This window comes from Cyprinodon variegatus, unplaced genomic scaffold, assembly GCF_000732505.1.
Source record: "Cyprinodon variegatus isolate N-32 unplaced genomic scaffold, C_variegatus-1.0 Scaffold93, whole genome shotgun sequence".
In the NCBI taxonomy this organism is placed as follows: Eukaryota; Metazoa; Chordata; class Actinopteri; order Cyprinodontiformes; family Cyprinodontidae; genus Cyprinodon; species Cyprinodon variegatus.
The window spans coordinates 368,864-377,310 of NW_015150546.1; positions in this window are offsets into that span (position 1 = coordinate 368,864).

Consider the following 8,447-nt stretch of genomic DNA (forward strand, 5'->3'; position numbering starts at 1 on the left):
ACTTTATTAGTATTGTGCAAAAAGTGCTTCTGTTCGCTGGATCTTCACTTCCTAGCACATTTCTTCACCTCCCTACAGATATCTGCTGGGTTTTCAATCATCAAGAGACAAAATGCTGGTTTGTCTCATTTGTCCATTTGTGTCAAAATAAGCAGATGTGATGTGCTTCGATCTTGTTGATCTTGCAGGCTGATTTGGATCAATCGGTTTGAGTAGGCCACCAGGTTCTTAATCCTTTATCACACCACAAAGTTGTTAAAATGGCAAAAAGATTGCATGAAAAGTTATATGAATATATTCTTACCAGTTATTGAATTTAGGTGTGGAAGAAAGGATTTGACTAGACCAAAATAATATGATTTGATCTATACCCGGGGTCCGCAACCTGTTGCTCTGGAGCCCTAAATGGCTCTACCTTTAAAGTGGCTCTTAGTAATGTCTTACAATGCTATGAAGAAGCAACTATAATAACAAATACCAGTATTAGAAGCTTATAAAGAATTTTTTATAGAATTTTTAAAACAGAATGACAATAAAGGAACAAGAAATATGCTTTTAAATATACTTCTTTTATGGATAGCTTGGGTAATTATGTTTTTACAATTTGTTGGGTTTTTTTTTTTTTTTTACATCAAATAATATCACTTGGATGAAAATCCATCCTTCATCTTTAGTTTTTCCTTATTTTTAAAAGGTAAAAATGGCAACATATTTACTACACCCCCAACCCCCCAAAAACGAAGCTGCATTTTATCAATTCAGTTCAGTTTATTTATATATATAGCGCACATGTATCACAACACATGTCATCTCAAGGAACTTTACAGACAATTTAACCAGCTCATACAGTCAAATTGGTTCAAAGTTTTCTATATAAGCAAAACCGACTGATTCCATCGACTCATTGACTCGAAGGCAATCTCTCACACAAGCATGCTTGTAGTGACAGTGGAAAGGAAAAACTCCCTTTTAACAGGAAGAAACCTCCAGCAGAACCAGACTCAGTGTGAGCGGCCATCTGCAGAGACCAACTGGGGTCCAAGGAGACAGAAGCAAACATACAGTAAGAAGCAGAGATACAAAAGGAAGTGTCAACCAGCTGCGCAGGCGGGCCCGTCCAAGAAACACACAGCCAGGCAGTCGAGCTCCGAGTCAGCTCCCATGTCAGAAGATGTAAGAGAGCACATAAAGTTAGTCACAGTCAGAGCAAGAGGACTACACTGAAAAAAGCAGGCCAAGCTCCAACATCTATAAATAAAGGTGTTGATGGCAGCAGGACAGCTGATATTTCTCTCCAGGATGGAGTCACAGTCAAACAGGAACAGAACAGATGAAGCTACTATGAGAAAAAGCAGAGAGAGCATAATGTTACAGACTGAAAAACAAATACTGTAGAATGGGAGAATAGAGATAGAATGACGTAGAATGGTCCCTATGTCCTCCAGTAGTCTAAGCCTATAGCAGCACAACTATAGAGATAGCTCAGGATAACCTGAACAACTGTAGCTATAAGCTTTATCCAAAAGGAAAGTTTTAAGCCTAGCCTTAAAAGTAGACAGGGTGTCTGCCTTTAGAAATTCTAGGAACCACTAGTAAACCTGCAGATTGAGAGGGAAGTGCTCTGTTAGGAACATGAGGAACAATCAGATCTCTGATATAAGATCGAGCTTCGACATTTAAGGCTTTATAGGTGAGATATTTCTATTTATTGTAATATTCTGCAAATGAAAGCAGGAAATTCTAGAAACCTCTTTGATATGGGATTTAAATGACAGGTCCTGATCAAAAATATCACCAAGATTTTTTACTTTATTATCTGGAATCAATTTAATCCAATCCAAATTAAGTGACTGACTAATCAGCTTCTTTATCAAAGACCCTGGTCAAAAGACAATAAATTCTGTTTGTCTGCATTCAGAACAAGACAGTTAAGTCATTTATGACTCTTTATCAAAATGTTGTAAGATTTATGGCTATAAATNAAATTAAGTGACTGACTAATCAGCTTCTTTATCAAAGACCCTGGTCAAAAGACAATAAATTCTGTTTGTCTGCATTCAGAACAAGACAGTTGAATATCTTACAACTTTTTATCAAAATGTTGTAAGATTTATGGCTATAAATGACTATTACAGAGCCAGAAAAACTGCAAAATGGCTCTTTGGATTTTAAAGGTTATAGACCTCTGATCTAAACCTTCAGCTGTGTTTACTGTTGTTGTCCTGCTGGAAGGTAAACCTTCCCTCTGATCAAATGACCAGGAAATCTTCCACATACTTGAACATCTCGTTTTTTAGCGTCTTTCAACTCTTGCATACAGGACATATGTGTGTGATGCAAACCAATAGCTGTCCTGTTTACACTTTTTTACACACCCAAGGATCCCCAAAGCTGCCTCTGCAATGCTTTAGGTGCAGCACAGTGTTTTTAGAGCCTATTAACTAATTAAGCCTAGTGAAAGTAGTCACTTGCAATTAATTTTAGCAGGGGTGTGACCCCACATTTTGAAAAGCATGTCTCAATCATCTCTTTTTCACAATATGCACTGCTTCGTGCTACTCGTTCACATAAAATGCCAGTGAAATACATTAAACTTTGTGGTTTTAATATGAGCAAAAGTGAAAAAAAGATGGAAAGAATGTTAAACCTCCCCGGCACTGTAAATCTATAAGAAATTATGCAAAACAAAACCATTGGCAACCTTCATATTTATAAGATTTATTTGTGTTTGTCGAATAATTGTGCTGAAACTAACCAAACTCCCTGCAGGTTGCTGTAGCAAAACTTCACATTATCTCAGTCTTTAGTTTCTGTGAACTGACAGGGACAGCTTCCTTGCGCAGTCGGGATGATTAATAGGGCAGGCTTGCACTTGTCAAGTTGCATAGTAATTCACAACAATCTTCTCAGAGTTTATCTGAGAGCACAAGAGGGCACTTGTTCACCTGGGATGTGAAGGAGGCGCCTTATAAATAGCCAATCAGCATCACAATGGCTCAGATTTTTGAAGGTAAGTGAAACCAGAGCTGTTGGGTACATTTCCCTCCTGCTGTGGATCGTGTTCTCAGCCTGGGAACAATAGAGACTGCGTGGTCCACATTCTGATCCCGACCAAATCCAGCTGCCGAGCAACATCTCAGCTCACAACGCTCATAAAAAATGCTATGAGGCTGCAGATCTTTCTGGCACCCGTCACTGTTCTCTGACTCCTTAACTACAGCAGGCAGGAATGTTTGCTATGCTGACTAAATGACTGATGGATACACTTTCTGTTTGTGTTTCCCCTGACCATAAGGAAGACAGAGAAATCAAGAATCGATCAGGCAAACTGCAGCATATTGAAATCTATGAAGACTGCATGTATCTTTCAAGTAAATCTAAGCTTAGACATTGAATCCAGGAAGCAACAGAACCTAGCCACACTGTTAATTAACCAGATCATAAACTAACACACACGCACACACATTTGCAGATGCTCTACAGCCTCTCAAATGTCAAACAAAAGCAAGCAAATGCATATTTACAACTCTTCATGCACACATACACACACATGTTGGCAGGAATATTGGGTTTGGCTTGTTTATAATCAGATGCACACACACAGCTGTACACACAAGATGCCCCCTACCCCCTGTCATAAATATCAATAAGAAAAAAAACACTCTGTTTTAATTTTGTTTTGCTGAACAATGGTTTGCTGTCTGCTGCATCTCAAGCGCAGGCACCTGTTTCTGCCCTGCCACAAAGAAAATCACTCCCACACTTCTCCCTACTGTCCTCATAAAGACCAAATCAAGCTGCTAAAGATATTTGATCTGCATACAGGATTTCAATTTTACAAAATCAAACCTCTTGATCTCTGTTAGCAACCCCTTTGTGATTTTAATATTAAAAATGACATGTGCACGTGTTTGTACAAGCTCAGATCATTCTGTGGGGAAGGACAACATGGACCCTGGTCAGAGCTAGATTTTCAAATGCTTCCAAATGTTGCAAGACTTGAATAAGTATGTTCTTGGTCCCTACAATAACACTAAGATTGACTCATATATCTCTGGGTGTTAGGAATCCAGTTTGTGTGGGTTGTGTTTTTTGTGTTTTCTCCCTCCACCACAAGGTGGTGCCTGGTTATCGTTGGCCTTCTCACACACCTGCGGATGGTTGCCTCATTACCTGAGGACTCTTAAGCTGCTGACTGCCACTATTTCGAGGCCAGAGTGTTTGCCAGTTTTGGGTACTCTAGCCAAGCTGAGTTTTGCTGAGTCAAGCTGAGTTTTTGTCTACCTTAGTCTTAACTAGGGGTGGGTATTGCCAAAGACGTCACGATTCGATTCGAATCACGATTCATACGCCACGATGCGATTCTATCACGATGCATCATGATACTTGAATTATTGCGATGCATTGCAATATTTTCTCCTCCATGTTTTGTATTTGAATGACTCTGCGCAGTATCCCGTGGCCGGAAATGCTTGTGACACAAGGCAGCGTGCGTCAACACATCCGCAGCGACATCTACTGGACTGGAAGTTGTATTACACTTGTTTTTGGCTGATGTTCGCCAACCATTCATGCAATTTTATTTATTAATTTTTTAAAATTAATAATCGATACTTGGCGTCAAGAATCGATGCAGTAGATCACGAAAATTAGAATCACGATGCATCATCATGACGATTATTTTGCACACCCCTAGTCTTAACCTTGCTGTTTTTTGTCATTGCCTCTTGGCAGGAAATCATCCTGCAAACTGGATGTTTTGGACCTTCTTCCCCTGGAAGGATCGTCTTGAGCTTCAAACTGAACTGGGGATTCAAACTGGAGGTTTGGATCTACTTTTCCCAAAGGATTGTTTGAGCTTCACACTGAGCAGGGGTTTCATCTCCACAAGAACCGTTCAAGTACCAAAGGAAATCTAAGGAGCTCCTCCGCTCCTCAAGGAAAAACCTTAACCCGGGTAAACCCTGTCCGCCCTCCAACGAGCAAACCAATTTCTGAAACAACCCACACAGATTCGATTCAGAGAAAGACACCTTTTCTGGAAACGTGAGTCCTGTTGCTTTTTCTGCCTTTTGCAAATCAAAGCTCAAATTTCCCACTGAGCATGAACTAAACACAGAAACTTCCCCTTTCACTTTTCAGTCTCGGTTCGCCAGCGTTTAGAGCAGCATGGGAAAAATTTTTAGTAGTTTTGAATAAACCTGTTAAACCTTCCCCTGGTTCTTGTGAGTGGTTTTCTGCAAGTGGGTCAGATCATTAAATAAGATCATGACACTAGGTGCCCAAAGATGGTGCCTAAAAGAATTGCAGTTTTGCAGCTTTCATATAAAGAGAGCTTCACAAAGTTGGGTTTAATTCTAATGGGAAAAATGCACAGCACCCTTTTCAGATACTTATTTAAAAAAAAAAAAAAACAAGAACTATAGTCCTTCATAATTTACAATATGTTTTACTTAGTGTTTATTACATGAAATCCTTGTCGAGCAGATTAAAGTTTAAGATTGTGACACCCCAGTCGGCCTCGGCGATGGCCGCTCACAACGAGCCTGGTTCTGCTTGAGGTTTCTTCCTGTTAAAAGCATGCTTAGTGTGAGGGATTGTCAATGAGTCGATGCAATCAACTGGTTTTCCTTAGATAGAAAACTTTGAATCAATTTAACTGCATGATCTGGTTAAATTGTAAGTGCCATCAGATGACGTGTCGTGATTTGGCGCTATAGAAATAAACTGAATTGAATTTTAAACCCTTGATGCCTATATTATACAAACAGAAATGTTAATGTGTACATTCCTCCAATGACAGTTATTACATGTTCAGTGCGGACCTAGGAACCTTAGGCAAGCACTTTGTCTCTGGTACTGCTGGTCCCTGAGGGCATGTGTTCTCATTGACCAACAATTTCTCAATATTCCTAAATTTTTTTTTTTTGTGCAATAGTCTACTCAGCTATTTAAAGGCGAAAAAGACACATTTTAAATGAAGAAATGTATATAGAGTCAGGTGCCAAGAAGTAAATGCACTGCAGCATAGTTTGGATATTCAGCCCTCTCTTAATAAAATTGCTCAAGGTCGTTGAGGTTTGCAGACATTCATTACCACACTGTTAACTTAAGGTGGCCTTGGCTAATTCTGTACTCTGTTTTTTTTTTCTTTACCTCTACATGTTTTCCTTATTTATTTTTGAAGAAAAAAGAAGTCTTCTAATAGTTTCCAACTTAATTTAACACATTTATCCACCTAAATATAAAAAAAACTGAGACTTTATGTGAAAAGTTAGATAATGAGCTCTAGTGAAAGAGCCTTTAATGCAGTCAGTGAATGCTGTGATCCTGTGGAGGTATTTTGCATTTGCTTCCTCTAGGTCATTGCTCATGTTTTTCCATCTTGAAATTGTGTTAACACATACACACAACAACACACCTGTATGATCCTAAGCTGCAAACTGCTAAACTCACTCTTCAAAAGCAGTGCTAACACTGATAAAGTTTTGTTAAACAAAGGCACTGAGTAGCAGTGCATCTGGCTGCACACATTTTACTTTATATTCCAACATTATACCAGGATTGAGTTGTATTGCCTGACATAAGAGAAGTCGAATAAGGTTTCACTCCCTCCAAAAAAACCTTCAGCATACAGAAAATGTAATAAAACCCTTCCAGTCCTAAAAGAAAACCTGTTAGACGCAACAAAGGAGCCAAGACTGAGGCAGAGACAAAACAGCACTAAACACGCAGGCAGGGATACAATAGTTAAAAAGGGATCTGCACATCTTTATAAACCAAAAAGCCCTTTTAACCTCATTCCAATATCTACTGTAAGATATGTCAAACTTTTAAAAGAAGCTCTTTGTTATTTGTATTTTTAACTTTTATAATGAAGGGGAAAAAAACATAGAACCTGTTTAAAAGAGGGTGCATACATTTGTCTTGTATTGGACGCTGATATTTGGGGAAAATGACGTTATACAAAAACAAATAATTTCAGAAAATGTCAAACCTGTGCCTGTCATAATAGCTGTATTTAAAAAGGCTCATTGGGTTTTTAATCATGATATCAGGAGTGTTTCATTTGCAGGTTGCAGAAATGTTTTCTAAAAACCAAAGAATATGAATTTGTTAGAAACTTTTTATCAGACATTTATTCGTATAGCCCTTTAGATAAGGCAAAAAAATCAGAAGGGACACCATATCTGAGCAAATAAAGAAAAGAGTTGAACTTTGACTTAAAAAGACCAAGTTTAGACAAAAGATATGGTGGAAGCTGATTCCAGAGTCGGTGTGGTGCTACAGACTCACCCCTATATAGGTACTGTCTGGTACAAATAGAAAAGCTTAAAAACCTGGATGAATAAAGCGAGGAGGCAAGGCTTTAAAAACAACAAAGGTTTTAAATATGCTAAAAAATTAAATAAAAACAAATGGAAGGCAATGTAATGAAAACCAGAGGTGAAAAAAAAAACAGCTGCTGCTGTCCTGAACAAGCAGGGGGCGACTGGGGAATGATTTGGGGACATTGACATATAGAGGCTCAGTTGAGGAACATGATAATGGAGTGAACAGCCTTCTCCAGCTCATGTTTGTTTGAAAAAAAAAGGTCTTGACTTTAATTAGAAGGCATCGATGATAAAAGCCAGACTGTACCACAGTCCCAGTTGGATATGAACCCTTGGCTAGTGACACAGCTGCTGAATTTAGCAGCATTCTGAGCTGAATGGCTCAGTCAAAGTAAAGACACAAATTCAGTCGAGTTTCTATGGCAAGACTTGAGACTAGATGCTTACATGCATGCTCTGAGTTTAGCCTGCCAAAGCTTTTAGGGACATGGGTTAGAAGAACTAGGAAAGTGGCGGCCTAGCGGTTAGGGCATTGCACTTGGAATCCAAAAGTTCTGACCCTAAGCTGACCCTTAACCCCTCACTGCTCCCTGGGCGCTGCAGAATGGCAGCCCACTGCTCCCCAAGGGGATGGGTTAAATGCAGAGAGTGAATTTCATTGCCCTGTACCTGTGACACTGTAATGACGAAAAAATAAACCTACAGCTGTAACTGATGCAAAAGGTGCAGTACATGTTTCACAGAATCAACTTAGAATACATGCATTCCCCTACTTTTATTATGCAGAAAGGTTGAAACCCATGCACCACTTTTGATGGTGGTTTTTCCAAGTCTATTCTCTTTTGCCTTTGACTTTCTAGTTGGAAACAAATGTAATACAGGGAAAGGGGATTTTTAAAGGCAAGGCAAGTTTTTTTGTGTAGCACAATTCAAAGGGCTTTACATGAATTACATGAATACATGAATGAATAAAGGCAATCTAAGATAAAAACAAGATGAAAGCAGGTAGTAGAGCAAACAAACAGTTATGAAGTGAATGGCGGTGTTGTTTTAAGGCGTTTTGCAGAAGAAAGTAAACGTTCAGCTCTCTGTTTAATGTATAAATGCTCATCC